The 7,858-nt window shown below is 44.1% G+C and overlaps 1 pseudogene; it reads left to right on the top strand.

Annotated features, from left to right (window-relative positions):
- The first annotated feature begins 3,178 nt into the window (after positions 1-3,178).
- On the top strand, positions 3,179-3,296 carry LOC126163556 (5S ribosomal RNA; annotated as a pseudogene).
- Positions 3,297-7,858: the final 4,562 nt, after the last annotated feature.

Genomic DNA, 7,858 nt, shown 5'->3' with positions numbered 1-7,858 from the left:
TTTACTCAACCAATCGTCATCTTCCGCCATCTTTTGAAACGCCCACACAGCAAATGCCCCCCGCTTCACTAAATCGACAGGTAACAGTTCATGATGCCGATGGATTTTGTACGGATAGCATCGGAGGGTACGCCTCAGTGCCAACCAAACAGTAGTGTATGGAATGCCGGTGCGACGTGCGACTGCACGAGCACTGACTTCCCTGTGCATTGACGAACCCGCTACAGTCTCCATTTCTTCCTGAACTGTCTCAGCAGCATTACGCCTTGTGCTCGGTCGGCCACTACGGGATCTATCGTCTAAACAACCCGTGGCTTCGAACTTCGAAATCATTCTCGCCACAGCTGCATTTGTCAACGGACCTTTACCCGTTGCTATGGCAATAGGATCGTAACGCTGAAGTAGCACATTCCCCATTCTGATAATACAGCTTCACTAAAAGCGCGTTTTCAGGTAACGTCAACATGCTGCGACTGCTGGCGCATCTGATTCTCTCTCTCATTACAGCTCCTTTTATACACGATTGTCATGCGCAGTCACTGACTTTTTGCTGTCCAGCGCCATCTGTCGGACATTTTGTGAACTTTGTTTTTTTTTTGTTCTAATAAAACCCCATGTCATTCCAAGCATGTGCGTCAGTTTTTACCTCTATATCTACATTATTCCGTGGTTTATTTGTAAGGTGTCAGGCAAATCCAACACCTTCCATGAAAACCCTGACATGATAGCAAATCCGGCAGTATGTCACATAGCTCCGAATAAATCCTGACATTAAATTAACCAAAGTAATACGATCAACGAGTGAGCAAATGGAATACCACAGACTAACACAAGAACGCCTAAATGCATGTCATACCTTCCCACCGTGATACAGACGCAGATCCGAGGGGAGGAACGAGAACAGAAGCCGAGAGCAGAACCGTGTTAAGCTAGAAGGCCCTACGATAAGGGACGGACACCCACATCGCCGGCCAACCGCCAAAACCACCCCCCAGCCCATGTTGAAAGATAGAGCCCTCCCGAAGAACATTATAGATGTTACGATAACACTAAAAGTGCCACACCAGCTGCAAGTTTGGGCGTGAGATTTTTTCGCGTCTCTGTTACGTTGCAAACATTAAAAACATTGCCCCACCACGAAAAGTATAACGTTTCTCATTGGATAGGCAGAATTTTTGTAGGCAGAGCTTAAGGTTAACGTTGAGACACTGATTGGTCAGTTGAAAACACAGCCAGACAGCTTTTCTTAAACCAACTTTGGTAAATTGCAGTAAGGAGGAGTTAGAAAGAGTTGCTTCCGAGACGGCGAAGTGTGTGGAGCTGCGCCGCCCGCCGCCCCCTGACGCTGCCTAACCAACAACAAGGTAATGAACGCACGCGATGCCGCATAAGGCTTCACTCAGAACTGCAGAAGTCTCATCTGTTACACCCCCTTTTTGCATAATACTAATGTCGATCATCAATTAAAGCTCATGGTATTCACATTTGCTACTTGAAGTTAAAATCTGAAACGTGATGATTTTTCTGTTATATAGTTACTGAGAAGCCACATCAGCCACTGTAATTTACGACAAGTTAAATAAGTAATTAAAGATAATTGAGGGTCACTGTAGACCATTTTTGATAGTTTTCTCTTTTATGAAATTTAATTTAAACGTAGATTATAGATGTGATATGGCATAGGTCATCCTTCGATCCATTGTAGAACTTGGAAACCCATTCAGGGAATATTCGTTCACATTTTTGTTGAACGCAGTTGGTTTTTATCATTCTGTATTAAAATATTTCCTTTTATCAATAGTGCAATTTATGAACAATGTTTTGTGAGTAGAATAAAAATTCCAGTGGTAAACTTAACTATTTTCTCGACGTTATTTTACCAGCTAACTAAAGATAGGAAAGCCTTGAACCCCTTCCACTAAATTTAGTTAGTATTCAGATTCTTTTACAGGGAGTGCAGTGGAGCTGAAGCGAAAATCATTAAGCATTTGATTATATCATCGCTAGTCTCACTGAACTCTTCTGAACTCTACATGCCATGTGTGGTCTGGCGTCTCCTTACCAGCAACAGGTCCCAGGTTCAAACTAGTCAATTCCCTAAAAAAAAAAAAAAAAACACGCTCAGAGCGTCGTTGCGCGAAAGAGGTAGCGAGACACGACTTAGAACAAACAGACACCACGCAGAATGTTAGATATTAAGTTTTCAAATTTATACTGACTTTTTGATCACCCTGTATATTGGTGGCGGCGTGTCTACAGTCAAGACTTGCACCAGGCGAACGGTCTACCCGACGGGAGGCCCTAGCCACACGGCATTATAATTATTACAGTCAAATATGAAACCACTTGCGTGCAACTCGTTCCACGCAACGAGTGGCGCAACCCAATGTCGTCGTGTAAACTAGGCTTAAGGCAAAGTGTGCGGAGCACGCGCTCGGGCGGTGGTGACGTCAGCTGCTGACAGGCAATCGCCGCTGACAGCTGTAAGCTGCGCCGGCACCGCAGCGCCCGCGCTGACACGCGACGAATTGCTTCAAGTGGCTGGCCCGGCCAAATTACTTGCTGCCTGCGCTGCACGGCCGTCGCATCCGTCTTCATGTGACAGTTGCGCTCAGAATATCTGCTTGCAGCATCCCTCACTAGCTAGTCGCGCTTGACGTCACTCTTTATGCGCGGGGTCAAAAGGACGGATGGCTCTGGTACGGCTAATCCTCCTCGTACCATGATGGTGTATTCTCTCCTTAAGGCAGGTCCGTAACTGCATGTTAAGGTTTCCCCCATTTCTCCTAGTTTTCCGCCATCCTTTTCGTGGCTGCGTATAATGTCGACTATTACGCAGTACCTCTTCAAGTCCTTCCTCTATTATTTAATCGCTTCTCATTCAGTGCCCTAACCAAATTCTTTGTCCTCCTCGCAATTATTTACAGTATTTGTTTTATGTCATTCACTCCGTGTAAAACAGTCATTCCTTATTTTATCTGTCCATTTCACACTTTCCATTCGTCTCCAAATCCACATCTCATTTCTCCCCTCTCCTTCGCAGTGTCCGTGTTCCTGGGTGGCCAAAATAAAAGAGGCCCCATGTCTTATAAACAACACAAAGACAAGAATACAGAGTAGTAAATTATTGTAAAGAAAAACAACATACTGAATATTCAGTAGGGCAGTAGTTCATAGGGCCAACGGCCTTGCCGCAATGGTAACACCGGTTCCCGTCAGATCACCGAAGTTAAGCGCTGTCGGGCTGGGCTAGCACTTGGGTTGGTGACCATCCGGTCTGCCGAGCGCTGTTGGCAAGACGGGTGCACTCAGACCTTGTGAGGCAGACTGAGCAGCTTCTTGATGAGAAGTAGCGGCTCCGGTCTCAGAAACTGACCTACGGACGGGAGACCCGTGTGCTGACTACATGCCCCTCCATATCCGCATCCAGTGACGCCTGTGGGCTGAGGATGACACGGTGGCCCGTTGGTACCTTTGGGCCTTCATGGGGTGTTAGTTCCCTTGCCTGATATACATGGTGAACGCTCGGCCACACCGAGGCCTGGCGGGAAATCAGTATTTTAATGAAAAGGTCCTACCCCCATGAACCATGGACCTTGCCGTTGGTGGGGAGGCTTGCGTGCCTCAGCGATACAGATGGCCGTACCGTAGGTGCAACCACAACGGAGGGGTAGCTGTTGAGAGGCCAGACAAACGTGTAGTTCCTGAAGAGGGGCAGCAGCCTTTTCAGTAGTTGCAGGGGCAACAGTCTGGATGATGACTGATCTGGCCTTGTAACACTAACCAAAATGGCCTTGCTGTTCTGGTACTGCGAACGGCTGAAAGCAAGGGGAACTACAGCCGTAATTTTTCCCGAGAGCATGCAGCTTTACTGTACGATGGCGTCCTCTTGGGTAAAATATTCCGGAGGTAAAATAGTCCCCCATTCGGATCTCCGGGCGGGGACTACTCAAGAGGACGTCGTTATCAGGAGAAAGAAAACTGGCGTTCTACGGATCGGAGCGTGGAATGTCAGATCCCTTAATCGGGCAGGTAGGTTAGAAAATTTAAAAAGCGAAATGGATAGGTTGAAGTTAGATATAGTGGGAATTAGTGAAGTTCGGTGGCACGAGGAACAAGACTTCTGGTCAGGTGAATACAGGGTTATAAATACAAAATCAAATAGGGGTAACGCAGGAGTAGAATAATGAATAAAAAAATAGGAGTACGGGTAAGCTACTACAAAAAGCATAGTGAACGCATTATTGTGGCCAAGATAGACACGAAGCCCACGCCTACTACAGTAGTACAAGTTTATATGCCAACTACCTCTGCAGATGACCAAGAAATTGATGAAATGTATGATGAGATAAAAGAAATTATTCAGGTAGTGAAGGGAGACGAAAATTTAATGGTCATGGGTGACTGGAATTCGAGAGTAGGAAGAGGGAGAGGAGGAAACATAGTAGGTGAATATGGATTGGGGCTAAGAAATGAAAGAGGAAGCCGCCTTGTAGAATTTTGCGCAGAGCATAACTTAATCTTAGCTAACACTTGGTTCAAGAATCATGAAAGAAGGTTGTATACATGGAAGAATCCTGGTGATACTAGAAGATATCAGATAGATTATATAATGGTAAGACAGAGATTTAGGAACCAGGTTATAAATTGTAAGAGATTTGCAGGGGCAGATATGGACTCCGACCACAATCTATTGGTTATAAACTGTAGATTAAAACTGAAGAAACTGCAAAAAGGTGGGAATTTAAGGAGATGGGACCTGGATAAACTGAAAGAACCAGAGGTTGTACAGAGTTTCAGGGAGAGCATAAAGGAACAATTGACAGGAATGGGGGAAAGAAATACAGTGGAAGAAGAATGGGTAGCTTTGGGGGACGAAATAGTGAAGGCAGCACAGGATCAAATAGATAAAAAGACGAGGGCTAGTAGAAACCCTTGGGTAACAGAAGCAATATTGAATTTAATTCCACGCCCGGGTTCCCGGGTTCGATTCCCGGCGGGGTCAGGGATTTTCTCTGCCTCGTGATGACTGGGTGTTGTGTGCTGTCCTTAGGTTAGTTAGGTTTAAGTAGTTCTAAGTTCTAGCGGTCTGATGACCATAGATGTTAAGTCCCATAGTGCTCAGAGCCATTTGAACCATTTTTTGAATTTAATTGATGAAAGGAAAAAATATAAAAACGCAGTAAATGAAGCAGGCAAAAAGGAATACAAACGTCTCAAAAATGAGATCGACAGGAAGTGCAAAATGGCTAAGCAGAGATGACTAGAGGACAAATGTAATGATGTAGAGGCTTATCTCACTAGGGGCAAGATAGATACTGCCTTCAGGAAAATTAAAGAGACCTTCGGAGAAAGGAGAACCACTTGCATGAATATCAAGAGCTTTGATGGAAACCCAATTCTAAGCAAAGAAGGGAAAGCAGAAAGGTGGAAGGAGTATTTAGAGGGTCTGTACAAGGGCGATGTACTTGAAGACAATATTATGGAAATGGAAGAGGATATAGATGAAGTGGGAGATATGATACTGCGTGAAGAGTTTGACAGAGCACTGAAAGACCTGAGTCGAAACAAGGCCCCCGGAGTAGACAACATTCCATTAGAACTACTGACAGCCTTGGGAGAGCAAGTCCTGACAAAACTCTACCATCTGGTGAGCAGGATATATGAGACAGGCGAAATACCCTCAGACTTCAAGAAAAATATAATAATTCCAATCCCAAAGAAAGCAGGTGTTGACAGTTGTGAAAATTACCGAACTATCAGTTTAATAAGTCACAGCTGTAAAATACTAACGCGAATTCTTTTCAGACGAATGGAACAACTGATAGAAGCCGACCTCGGGGAAGATCTGTTTGGATTCCAAAGAAATGTTGGTACATGTAAGGCAATACTGACCCTACGACTTATCTTAGAAGAAAGATTAAGGAAAGGCAAACCTACGTTTCTAGCATTTGTAGACTTAGAGAGAGCTTTTGACAATGTCGATTGGAATACTCTCTTTCAAATTCTGAAGGTGACAGGGGTAAAATACTGGGAGCGAAAAGCTATTTACGCTTTTTACAGAAAGCAGATGGCAGTTATAAGAGTCGAGGGGTATGAAAGGGAAGCAGTGGTTGGGTAGGAAGTGAGATAGGATTGTATCCTATCCCCGATATTATTCAATCTGTATATTGAGCAAACAGGAAAGGAAACAAAAGAAAAATTCGGAGTAGGAATTAAAATCCATGGAGAAAAATTAAAAACTTTGAGGTTCACGGATGACATTGTAATTCTGTCAGAGACAGCACAGGACCTGGAAGAGCAGCTGAACGGAATGGACAGTGTCTTGAAAGGAGGATGTAAGATGAACATCAACAAAAGCAAAACGAGGATAATGGAATGTAGTCGAATTAAGTCGGGTGATGCTGAGGGAATTAGATTAGGAAATGAGACACTTAAAGTAGTAAAGGAGTTTTGCTAGTTGGGGAGCAAAATAACTGATGATGGTCGAAGTAGAGAGGATATAAAATGTAGACTGTCAACGGCAAGGAAAGCGTTTCTGAAGAAGAGAAATTTGTTTACATCGAGTATAGATTTAAGTGTCAGGAAGTCGTTTCTGAAAGTATTTGTATGGAGTGTAGCCATGTATGGAAGTGAAACGTGGACGATAAATAGTTTAGACAAGAAGAGAATAGAAGCTTTCGAAAAGTGGTACTACAGAAGAATGCTGAAGATTAGATGGGTAGATCACATAACTAATGAGGAGGTATTGAATAGATTTGTGGAGAAGAGGAGCTTGTGGTACAACTTGACTAGAAGAAGGGATCGGTTGGTAGGACATGTTCTGAGACATCGAGGGATCACCAATTTAGCATTGGAGGGCAGCGTGGAGGGTAAAAATCGTAGAGGGAGACCAAGAGATGAATACACTAAGGAGATTCAGAAGGATGTACGCTGCAGCAGGTGCTGGGAGATGAAGAAGCTTGCACAGGATAGAGTAGCATGGAGAGCTGCATCAAACCAGTCCCAGGACTGAAGACCACAACAACAACAACATATTTCTGGAAACTCTTGCGAATTCATTTGGTGTGATTTCCGCAATTGCAATGTGATTGTTTGTTTTCAGCCCTTCAGTTGTATGCTGTTTTTTACTGTAGACGTTAACCTTTAAATTACCCCACAAATGAAAAACACTGGTAGACCGACCAGGCGATCTGGGATGACATAAACTTGTGGAAACTGTACGTTCTTCTGCGAAAGCTTCATGGACATATGAACTGAAAACTTTTTAGTATGCGCCGTAGATACATATTTGTGGAGAAACGAATATTGTTGGTCTTCGTCCGTTAACTGCGCTTTGAGTGGCTGCAGCAATTCCGTTACATACACTTCAGAGTTCACGTTGTTGTTAAAGAAAATGGGGCCTACAATCCGTTGGCTTGAAACTGCACACTGAACGCCTTCTTCCAAATCATGCAGAGGCATCTCAAAGCGTGTCCTTGGATTGTCTGTTGACCAATAGCGTGTGTTTTGAATGTTCACATGACCTCTAAGGTGAAACCATGATTCATCTGAGTTGAAGAAAAGATTTGTAACCAGATAACCATCAGCGACATGCTTGAGTAACCGTTCGCAATTTTTCTGGAAATTTTTGCCGGTTCAATTGGTTGGATTTCCGCAATGGAATTGAGAATGTTTGTTTTCAAATGGTTGAAATGACTCTGAGCACTATGGGACTTAACATTTGAGATCATCAGTCCCCTAGAACTTATAACTACTTAAACCCAACCAACCTAATGACATAACACACATCCATGCCCGAGACGGGATTCGAACCTGCGACCGTAGCGGTCGAGCAGCTCCAGACTGGAGCGCCTAG

The sequence above is a fragment of the Schistocerca cancellata genome, chromosome 2 (assembly GCF_023864275.1).
Source record: "Schistocerca cancellata isolate TAMUIC-IGC-003103 chromosome 2, iqSchCanc2.1, whole genome shotgun sequence".
Lineage (NCBI taxonomy): Eukaryota > Metazoa > Arthropoda > Insecta > Orthoptera > Acrididae > Schistocerca > Schistocerca cancellata.
Note: the sequence above shows the minus strand (reverse complement) of the source record. Positions and strands in the feature narration are given on the sequence as shown.